Below are 12,154 nucleotides of genomic sequence, written 5' to 3' on the forward strand. Positions count from 1 at the left end.
CTGATGGAATAATTGGGACCCATATTGAAAAAAATTCTCCGTCAATGCTATACTAGCGCAGGCCATAATGAATGATATAGGCGTTGGTGAGGTCCACTCTTCCAGCCGGAGAGTAGTTTCAACTGCCTCCAAAGTGGCCTGTTGGGGAATGTTTGTATAAAGCGCCTCTACATCCAGAGTTAGAAGCAGGTCGACGCTCTCTCTCCCCTCGATGGAGTCAATGAGGCGGAGCACATCCCTGGTGTCTTGGAGAAAAGATGGTATCTTTTTCACCACAGGTTGGAGGAAAACATCACAAAATTTCGAAAGGGGCTCCAAAAGTAAACCAATGCCAGATACAATTGGCCTCCCAGGTATTGGAGTGGTACCCTTGTGAATTTTGGGTAAGGTGTAGAAGTAGGGAATTACTGGGTCTGTAGTGAGTAGAAACTCTGCCTCATTTTTGGTTATCCACTCATTGGTTTCACCTTCCATGACCAGGCTAGTAATGGTAGTGGTTAGTCTGGGCGTGGGGTCAACACTGAGTGGTCTGTAATGGGGTATGTTAGCCAGTTGTCGTTTGCATTCAGTATCATAATCACTGGTATTTTGGATAACTGTGGCACCCCCTTTATCTGCCTGTTTGATGACAATCCTGGTGTCATTCCCAAGGGTTTGTACTGCTTGTCTTTCTGCACTGGTGAGGTTGTTGAAAGTGCTCTTATTTGGTTTTTTCTCCAAGGTATTCAGGACTGCTCTCTCAAACACCAAGACCTCAGGAGGAACCATACCATCGGTGGGAGTGAATGTGGAAGGTTTACGCAATCCTGTATCGGTTCCATCCATCTCTGGTTTGTCACTGAAGAAGGAGCGTAGGCGTATTTTCCTAAAGAGTTGTTTAACCTCACACATTTCGTTAAAACTGTCTGGGACAGGGGTCGGGACAAAGCCTAAACCCTTTTCCAGGACCTTGGTTTCAATGGGGGTGAGGGGTCTCGTGGATAGGTTAACTATCAGACTCTCCTACCTCTGGTTGAGCTCCTGGTCTCTACTGGAGTTGATGTACTCGGCTGGTCTTGCCACTGTACCCCTTTCTGTCCTCCTCGCTTTCGCCCTCTTCCTCTGCACCAACCTCTGTCGTGAAAAGGAGGGTTCATCGGGAAGAACTGAGGTGGCCCCTCTGGGTAAAAGGGGTATTGCCAGGGTGGCATCATTTGGGGTGGTCCCTGGAACATTGGACCCTGATTGAAACCTTGGTTCCAATTTTGTCTGTATTGATTACGGTTGTTGTTGTTAGGGGGGCCATTGCTTGAGTCGCTGCCAGATGAGCCCCTTCGGCTACTGTTGTCTGAACTCTCATCCATAGAGTAGCTGGTTCTCTTATTGGTATATCCCTCTTTAAGATATGGGTATACTTTCTCTTTATCAAATTTTGCCACATCCTTCTGGAGTTTGGCCATCTTTTGTTTAAGTAGGAACTCCTGATTCTCGGAAATCTCCTGATTGATTTCTGCTAACTTGGTGGTGAATGGGGTCTTCGTCAACGTGCCTCTGATCGCTGTTTCCACAGGTACACAGACAAAATATCGAAATTAAAATATCGACATACAATAATATCGATGTTTTAATATCGATAGTATAGAATATCGATGTCCAAAATATCGACAGACAGAATATCGTTTTTTTAAGGTATGTATGTTACTAATATCGAATTTTACTAATATCGAAATTTTGTTTAGTGTTATGTATTTTAATGTGTTGTTTATATGTTTGTTAAACATGTTTTGTAATGTATGTTTGAAAATTTGTAAATTTGTTTACATTTTGCGTTTTAGTATCAGAGCGGGTTGTGGGTTTATAGGGGAATAGGGTGGGAAGTAATTTAATAATAATTAATTAATTAATATATGTTTGTAAATATTTTTAATTAATACTTAATTGGTAATTAATTAATATTAATTAGTTAATTAATTGATATAATTTTGTACATATTTTTAATTAATAATTAATTGGTAATTAATTAATATTAATTAGTTAATTACATTAATTACAGTAATTTTTTTATATATAATTTTTTGTTATTGTTAATTAATTAATTGGGAAACTATAATATTAATTAGTAAATTAAATTCTTTACAGCTAATGTGCTAATATATTTACTTTATTGTTATTGTTAATTAATAATTAATTGATAATTAAATAATATTAATTATGTAATTAAATTATTTAGAGTTAATGTGCTAATATATTTAATGTGTTGTTATTGTTAATTAATAATTAATTGGTAATTAAATAATATTAATTATGTAATTAAATTATTTAGAGTTAATGTGCTAATATATTTAATTTTTTGTTATTGTTAAATAATAATTAATTGGTAATTAATAATTATTAAGTGAATAAATGATATGATTTATTTCTGTGTAGTGGGTTGTGTGTTTATAGGGGGATAGGGTGTGATATAATTAAATGTAATTAATTAAAGAGATTGTAATTTTCTTTGGTATTTATTGTTAATTAATTAGTAATTAATATGTGTTATTTAGTTCATTTATAATTACATCAATTTAGTAATATTAATTGTTATTAATTGATTAATTGAAATTTATATTAATTGTCTTTTTTATATGTGTAGTGTGTTGTGTGTTAAAGTGGGAGTAGTGTGGGAATTAATTTTTACCCCCATGCTATCCAACGCTTTCCCTACTGTTGCACCCTCTGGAGTGTGAATAGTAATTTTTACCCCTACGCTATCCACCGGGGAAACAACCTTTACAACGCAACTTTTACAACGCACTACCATTACGAAATTTTTACAATGCAAAAACCATTACAACGCATGTGTTTACAACGCATGTTTTTACAACGCAGGTACCTTTACAACGCATACCATTACAACGTAAGTATAGGTAAGTATATAATAATATTTTAAATTTTATATGTTTTAGTTTTTTTAAGGGGTATTTTTAGGGTTCAGGGTCAGTTTTCAGTTTTTGGGTAAAAGGGTATTTTTAGTGTTCAGGGTCAGTTTTCAGTTTTTTGGGTAAAGGGGTATTTTTAGAGTTCAGGGTCAGTTTTCAGTTTTTGGGTAAAGGAGTATTTTAAGGGTTCAGGGTCAGTTTTCAGTTCTTGGGTAAAGGGGTATTTTTTGGGTTCAGGGTCAGTTTTCAGTTTTTGGGTAAAGGGGTATTTTTAGGGTTCAGGGTCAGTTTTCAGTTTTTGGGTAAAGGGGTATTTTTGGGTTCAGGGTCAGTTTTCAGTTTTTGGGTAAAGGGGTATTTTTTGGGTTCAAGGTCAGTTTTCAGTTTTTGGGTAAAGGGGTATTTTTAGGGTTCAGGGTCAGTTTTCAGTTTTTGGGTAAAGGGGTATTTTTAGGGTTCAGGGTCAGTTTTCAGTTTTTGGGTAAAGGGGTATTTTTTGGGTTCAGGGTCAGTTTTTAGTTCTTGGGTAAAGGGGTATTTTTTGGGTTCAGGGTCAGTTTTCAGTTTTTGGGTAAAGGGGTATTTTTAGGGTTCAGGGTCAGTTTGGGGGTTTTGGGTAAAGGGGTATTTTTAGGGTTCAGGGTCAGTTTTGGGTTTTTGGGTAAAAGGGTATTTTTAGGGTTCAGGGTCAGTTTTGGGTTTTTGGGTAAAGGGGTATTTTTAGGGTTCAGGGTCAGTTTTGGGTTTTTGGGTAAAAGGGTATTTTTAGGGTTCAGGGTCAGTTTTGGGGTTTTGGGTAAAGGGGTATTTTTAGGGTTCAGGGTCAGTTTTGGGTTTTTGGGATACAGGCGTACAGGGTAAAAATAAAATAAATTTATATTTAAATTAAATCAATTAAATGAAATTAAAAAAAATAAAATTACATTAAATTATTACGTTTTTAATTTATTTATTTTAAATGTATATGTATTAGTTTTAATTGTTTAATTATGTTTTAATGTTTTTATTTAATATTTGTAAAATTATATGTATTTTAAAATTATTTTTACATTATTATTTATACATTTAAAAAAACGATATTTTTAATTTCGATATTTTTGTACTACGATATTAATTTTTCGATATTTTTGTACTTACCTTTATGAAGATATGACTCCGATATTTTAGATTTCGATATTTTTGTGTCGATATTTTTGTATGTCGATATTCTGTCTGTCGATATTATGTCAGACAATCGTTTCCACAGCTGTGATCTTTACGAGTAGTGCATCAGCCAATCTCTTGGCCGTTTTGACGATTAAGAACAGGAGGTCCTTCGTGCACTTCCATGATACTTGACACCAATCACCCTTGAATTGGCCGTCTTCGAGGAAGAGTCTAGGCATGATGTTAACCAGGAGCCCCTGTGGGGCTATATTGGCCCTTAAATATTCCATCATCATAATTCCATGGACAGTGATCCTGAGCCACTCCTTCTTCATTATAGTTAATGTGGCCCAGTCATCATTCGTAGAGTTAGAGGCATTGGCACCTCCAACCCCAAAGGGCGGGGGGGGCGGATCTTAATGCCTCCGCTATGGCATCTTCATCAAAGCTTAAGCCAGGGACGTCTTCCACATTGGGGATCTTGCCGACGGGGGATCTTCACTACTCTGACAGCGTCAGTGTCTGGTTTACTGGTGGTTTGGTGTGTTGAGTAACGGGGGGCCTTGAGGGCACCGGACGCCATGTGGAGAATCGATGGGCAGCAATGAGTCTTGTGCCCCGGTTCTCTGCTCGGATCGGGCTTTTGATGCATTTCCTGTCGTCCCGCCCACCAATACCACCAGCTGCACTATGCAGGTCGATGAGTGTGGGAGACCCCCTTGGGGGCGTGATTTTACCCGGTTTTCTTGGGGGGCGTGGGAAGCCTCCACAGCTGCTTTTACCTTCCCACCCGGACATCCTTACATCCACGAAATTTGTGGATATGACTATTGTTTGGATATTTTTGCCATTCCCCGTGTCAGCTCCACTTATTCTGACACAGAGTGCACCTCTGTGCATTTACCTTTATTACAGGCACTGTTCCTCACCAAGCAGCCCCACGGGAACAGTCTGCGGGGCCCACTAGGGATTCTCCTGGGGTAAGCATTAGCCCTCACAACCATATACTTACATATATGTGCATATATACATTGAGAGGGAGAGACATATATGCCTTTATTTATTTATCTACATAATTTTTCCATGTTTTGTTACCGCCATACCGATTGGATATGGATATGAGCATGCATTTCAATGATGCCTATTTACAACGTTTTAATCAATGTGGTGTATACATATTGAAGAGCTGTGGTGACCTTGATTTATAGAAATACAGCCACTATTTCATAGAGCTGATTTCTATACTATACCCCTTTTCTAGGTTACCCTGAATGAGCAGGACCATCTGTCCTGTCTCCCCACTGACCCAGAGAGGTTGTATTATTTATCTTTTTTCGTTTTACACACCGTGTAGAACCAAGCACTTTTAGGTCCTGAGGAATTGCCAATCGGCAAGAAACATGTCGACCACTATAGAGGGTTGAGGTAGCCCACTGTGCCTTGTGCAGTCCCTATCTCCCCTCCCACCCCTTTTAACCTAGGGAGCCAGCCACGCGAATAAAAGTTTTAGTGCACTGACGCACCTTATTTTAAATCACCCCACTTTCACGACTACACTTTCTCCAGACCCCTCACATGCACTCAACCATTGGCTGGAACAAAAGATCTCCATAAAAGAGCGCCTTCTTGGCGCCCGTCGGACATTGCAGCGCCAGTCTGACGAGGAACAGGAGACCAATGATGAAGCATAACATCTAACTAACTGGATGTGTGAGGTCTTCTAGTTCCAAAAAGGGAACACTTGTCCCCTGCCTTTGCTCTTCTCCCATTCACACACCCATTTGCCCTTCTCTTCCCCGGGGAACTTTGTATTTTTGTGGCATATGGTTGACTGGACATGTACACTGGACCCCGTTAAATATAGTCCACTTGAAGTTCCCTACTTTGTATTGCTAGATATATGCATGCCATGTGCTTAAGCACCAAAACCTATGCATGAAATAACTACGACTAACTTGTTATATGTCTGATTGGGACACGTGACCTGTACTGGTATGGCATGAATCCAGCTACACTGCAACACAGCGTGTGCATAATGCTTAGTATGCCCTCATCCATTGCGACCCCTAGAGTTGGGAAGATACTTTCTGTGTAGCTTACCTGTGTAAACTGCGAGAGAGAACCAGTGCTTATACATTTAACGTTCAACCAGGATGCTTCTCGAGATGTTTATGAATGTATTTGTGTAATAGCATGAAGACAGTATACTGATAGTTTCCGACAATCTTCACCATCATAGTACATCTTTAGTACACATTTATAAATTTGAACCCTGTATGGAATTTTGTGATTTGCTCATTCATTTAGAAAGCTTAAAAAGATAGCACTGGCATCTCAGATTTTCCTCTATCTGAATTCAGTGAGTGTGTGAAGCAGGGTCATGTGGAAGGCAGGGAGGGCTGGGCTGTTTGCACATGTACTCGGGCTGGTGCTACTAGCCTTCCTGCCCGCATGCTGTTGGTGTTAACAGCTGCTAATTTGCCTTTCCCTCCTTTTGTACTCGGACTTTCTGCTCAGGCCATTCATGTGGATGTGCAGTTAGTGGTGGCTAATGCACTTGGAAGAGGATATTAACCATTGATGAGAATCTGATCAGGTACAATAAGGCTTAAATAAGTATAGCATTATATTCTTTCATTGTGCCTTGATTTTGACCATTGCTCTGCACGCTGTATTGTTTGAGTTAGCACTCATCTGTTTCATGTTTATTGTCTTTAACATATCAAGCAAACACCACAAGATGATGGATGGAGTGCTGGAACTTGTCAAACACTTACCCACAGTCAAGACATCTGGGTTAAACCCATTGTTCTTTTGCTCACCATGCCACCACAGTTTAGAGCCAGCCATATGCAAATCAGTGTAGAACCTGCCCCCCATGCGAACAGTTCAGTCTGAACTGTCAGCTCAGGTCCTCCTTTGACCAGAAACAAGCATTCTGAGAATAGATTCGGGGTATCGCCCCATATCATATATAGAGCAGCATGACCATGTATGGCTGGTCAAATCATCATTGAACCGCTGTTAAAAAGTTACAGGGTTTTATGGACATTTTAAGGTGCTCTGTAGGTGCGCTTTCACGCACCACTGTCAGTCTTGTTAAGTTATGAAGACAGGTGTAAGGATGTGAAACATCACTGAGCATAAAATAAGGTCACTGTGACGGATTTATCACCAGAACGGGTGACTGAAAGGTTCATATTGGTTAGTTGGCAATGTTTCCCTTTTAACTGAACTCTCTGGGATTGCTGTCTCCAAATCTTACTGACTTGTCTTTTTAAGTCGAGCCTGGGTAGCTTATGTGCTGCTCTGTGAGGTGTGCTGTATTCGAGTATGGACTTTAAGCTACACCCATTCTCCTCCTATATTTTTCCTTGGCTTGTGTCATTGTCTTTTTTAAATGTTGGCTTCTGATTTGTTAATAGGTTTCGTATTACCTCATTAGTGCCACCGTGTATTCATTTGTAAACTCCCATGAGGACTCACCTTTACTTGCACAATATGTTTTATTTAGTCTGTAAGCACTATTTTCTTTAATGACTTTCTCCTACTTTCTCCTACTGCAGGCACAACATGCTTTCCTGCAGCATTCAGCGCAACATGCGCACATTCTCTTCCCAAGCAGCCTGGGACAATGGCAGGCGCTTTTTTCAAATTAAATAGGTCTTGCATTTACAAGAGTTTGAGCTATTGGCGTTGTAAATGACAATGTATTTTATGTATGTGTTAATTTTCAAAACAGATAAATAAAAGGCATTGTCATGTACAATGCCAATAGTTCAAACTCTTGCAAATGTGAGACCTATTGCATTGCAAATGCTTGCAAGTTGTGTCATTAGTGACTTCAAATGCAAAGCGTGCATATGATGTTTATCCGTTCCAACATTATAATGTTGCATTTATGAGTGTCACTGATATGCAAAGCTGAAAAGGTCCATACTCAGAATAGACATGCTCAGAGTGGACATATTAGTGCTTGGAGGTGTGATACATTCATAGAGAGAAAAATGCTGCCATGCGTGGTATGGTTGACCTAATGCCAGCCTAATGAACGTAAAACGCTCTCATTGATCTGATCCGCACAGAGATAAGGCATCCAGAGCACAGCTAGAGGCAGAGACTGCGGCTTTAGAGACACATTAGTTTTAGAATGGTTACTACCCCTCTCCCAATAGTTGGGCTAGTGTGGGAAGAAGCAAGGGACCCAAATAGTGACACATGAATCATCAAGCGGATGAGACAGCCAATAGAACGTGGGCGATTCTGAGTGTGACAGTAAGGTATCTGAGATAAGAACTTATAATGTATCCAATAATTCAGTTCCACTACGATACCAGGATGACATCACCTTGATTCACATCTTGGGCACTGGGGAGTAGCTTCGTCAACCAGCACTGTGCTAGAATAAGGGGAGTGTCCTGATACTAACTACAAAGATGAGTGCCTGAAGAAACAATTACTGTATTGCTTGACCTAGCTCTTAGCTATTTAAAGGAATTTGACATCTATCGATTTACATGCACATCAAAGACATATCATCACATCAAAATAACAAATGAAAAAGCAATCTAAGATGCAAAAGCACTTCCAAACTAGCAGAGTGGAATTTACTTTGAAAAGTACAAATTGTGACCAATGCAGGCTCAGAGTAAGAGCTACAGAGAACAGAGCAAGCCTAATATAGATGGTATCATGTGCACTGCAATATTGTATATACTTAAAAATATACTGGTTATAATTATATAGACATAACACTTGTACTATTAGAGAAAAGGCACATTTAGAGTGAAATATACCCAAAAGTTAAAAACAATACATTAGAAAAACACAATTCACTGTTTTTTTCAATTGTGTAATGTATTTATTTGAAACACAGTGAAATCCATGAAGAGCTGTATAACACTTAAAATCTTTTTCCTTAATTCTCAATAATTATTGCTTCAAAAGTACCATTCTGTTTACCTGCACATTTTACTGCCACTACCTGGGCCTCACTGTTCTGTGACCATTTTTGCAGTCTAGCTACAGACAGCCATATATGTGTTTCACAGATAGCATTGTAATCAATAGTTCAACTATCATTAGACTAGACTTTGTGTCTGTCCCTTGCCCTTGGACATCATTCTAGCTTATTTTAATTCCCTGCTTCTGATGTAATGGCCTCTGTTTGTCCCACCCCTGAGGATTTTAGGCATCATCTGCCTTTTGATTGATTGAGTGTCTCCTTCCACTGCTAAACTCAGGGAACTATTTTTATGTTTGCATATTTCTCTTTGCCAAATGCTTGTGCATTCTGTTCTAACTTCTCCTACACATCCACCTTGAAGGGCCAGAACCAATGCTTAATTTGTTTAAAGATAAATCACTCAATAAATGCAAGGGGCACAATGTTATTCTTATAATCCTGCTATGCTCTGCAGAATGAGAGTTACAGAAATTCAAGGCTATTTAATCTTGATTGCATCCCATATCTCCTTCTTCTACTACCCTACACCTTTTGAGACTTTATGTTACTCCTGCAGGTACTTATTCATGTCGACTTTCTCCCTTTGTCAATAGTTTCCAGTATTTCCCTTTTTAGGTAGCCAAGGCAGGGCATGTGCTGCTCTGCAAAGCATGCTGTATCGAGAACATGTGTTTAAAGCACCACCCAAATTGTGTATTGGCTCCTGTTAATGCCCTTCCTAAATGCCTACCTTAGTTTGGTGGATATGATTAATTAGTCCCGTCTTTGGTGTTTCAGATTCTCCCAGAAGACTGCCCCTGTTACATGTGGTTTTACTCTTTTTTTTAATGTATGTTCCTTCATGCGCACACTTTTTTTTGCTTTCCCTTGGCTCGTGTATCAGCACAGCGCCCGCTTCAGGGATGGTGCGCTTCATGTTTTGGATGGTAATGCGATCTAGTGCTTAGCTGATGGCATTAGGTTTGCTCCTCGGCTCGTATATCAGCACAGCACATTCTTCACAGACGCTGCACTTCATGTTTTGGATAGTAGCGGAATTCCGTGCTTATCTGATTGCATTAGATTTGCTCCTTAGCTCGTCTTTGGTCCACTCGCAATAAATCTAACTGATTGTATGGATTTATCTGCCTCACCATGGTATAGATTCAAAAAGGGGGTGGTGATGGACAGAGTATCTGAATTAAGCAGAACACTCCTACCCAGTCAAAAGATCAGGGCTTGATCCATCACCGTTTTTTAGCTCACTGCACCATCCCAGTTCAGAACCTGGCTACATGCAAATTAGTCTGACCCTGGCCCAGTGCATCATGGGAACAGGGCAGACCAAACTACCAAGCCAATTCTTTACTGGAAGACTAATTTTAATGCTTAGACTAATTTGCATACAGCCAGGTTCTGAAACTGGGATGGTGCAATGAGCTAAAAAACGGTGTTGGATCTAGCCCTGATCTCTTGACTGGGTGAGAGTATTCTGCTTAATTCAGAGACTCTGTCCCTCACCACCCCTTGTTGTAAATAATTTTGTCCACCCTTAGCGTGGAAGGGTATACTCAGACATGAGTCCCTTGCTCATTGCACCATCAGGATTCAAGCAAGCCGGGCCGAAGACGGCTGTAATGCCAGAAACCGGTCCCCGGAAGCTTGTTTCCTTCCCAGTGTAAGAATTGGCTTTTGTAGTTTGGTTTGCCCTGTTCCCATCATGCACTGGGACAGGAACAGACTAATTTGCATACAGCCAGGTTCTGAAACTGGGATGGTGCAATGAGCTAAAAAACGGTGTTGGATCTAGCCCTGATCTCTTGACTGGGTGAGAGTATTCTGCTTAATTCAGAGACTCTGTCCCTCACCACCCCTTGTTGTAAATAATTTTGTCCACCCTTAGCGTGGAAGGCTATACTCAGACATGAGTCCCTTGCTCATTGCACCATCAGGATTCAAGCAAGCCGGGCCGAAGACGGCTGTAATGCCAGAAACCGGTCCCCGGAAGCTTGTTTCCTTCCCAGTGTAAGAATTGGCTTTTGTAGTTTGGTTTGCCCTGTTCCCATCATGCACTGGGACAGGAACAGACTAATTTGCATACAGCCAGGTTCTGAAACTGGGATGGTGCAATGAGCTAAAAAACGGTGTTGGATCTAGCCCTGATCTCTTGACTGGGTGAGAGTATTCTGCTTAATTCAGAGACTCTGTCCCTCACCACCCCTTGTTGTAAATAATTTTGTCCACCCTTAGCGTGGAAGGGTATACTCAGACATGAGTCCCTTGCTCATTGCACCATCAGGATTCAAGCAAGCCGGGCCGAAGACGGCTGTAATGCCAGAAACCGGTCCCCGGAAGCTTGTTTCCTTCCCAGTGTAAGAATTGGCTTTTGTAGTTTGGTTTGCCCTGTTCCCATCATGCACTGGGACAGGAACAGACTAATTTGCATACAGCCAGGTTCTGAAACTGGGATGGTGCAATGAGCTAAAAAACGGTGTTGGATCTAGCCCTGATCTCTTGACTGGGTGAGAGTATTCTGCTTAATTCAGAGACTCTGTCCCTCACCACCCCTTGTTGTAAATAATTTTGTCCACCCTTAGCGTGGAAGGGTATACTCAGACATGAGTCCCTTGCTCATTGCACCATCAGGATTCAAGCAAGCCGGGCCGAAGACGGCTGTAATGCCAGAAACCGGTCCCCGGAAGCTTGTTTCCTTCCCAGTGTAAGAATTGGCTTTTGTAGTTTGGTTTGCCCTGTTCCCATCATGCACTGGGACAGGAACAGACTAATTTGCATACAGCCAGGTTCTGAAACTGGGATGGTGCAATGAGCTAAAAAACGGTGTTGGATCTAGCCCTGATCTCTTGACTGGGTGAGAGTATTCTGCTTAATTCAGAGACTCTGTCCCTCACCACCCCTTGTTGTAAATAATTTTGTCCACCCTTAGCGTGGAAGGGTATACTCAGACATGAGTCCCTTGCTCATTGCACCATCAGGATTCAAGCAAGCCGGGCCGAAGACGGCTGTAATGCCAGAAACCGGTCCCCGGAAGCTTGTTTCCTTCCCAGTGTAAGAATTGGCTTTTGTAGTTTGGTTTGCCCTGTTCCCATCATGCACTGGGACAGGAACAGACTAATTTGCATACAGCCAGGTTCTGAAACTGGGA

This window comes from Lissotriton helveticus, chromosome 3_1 (assembly GCF_964261635.1).
Source record: "Lissotriton helveticus chromosome 3_1, aLisHel1.1, whole genome shotgun sequence".
Classification (NCBI taxonomy): domain Eukaryota; kingdom Metazoa; phylum Chordata; class Amphibia; order Caudata; family Salamandridae; genus Lissotriton; species Lissotriton helveticus.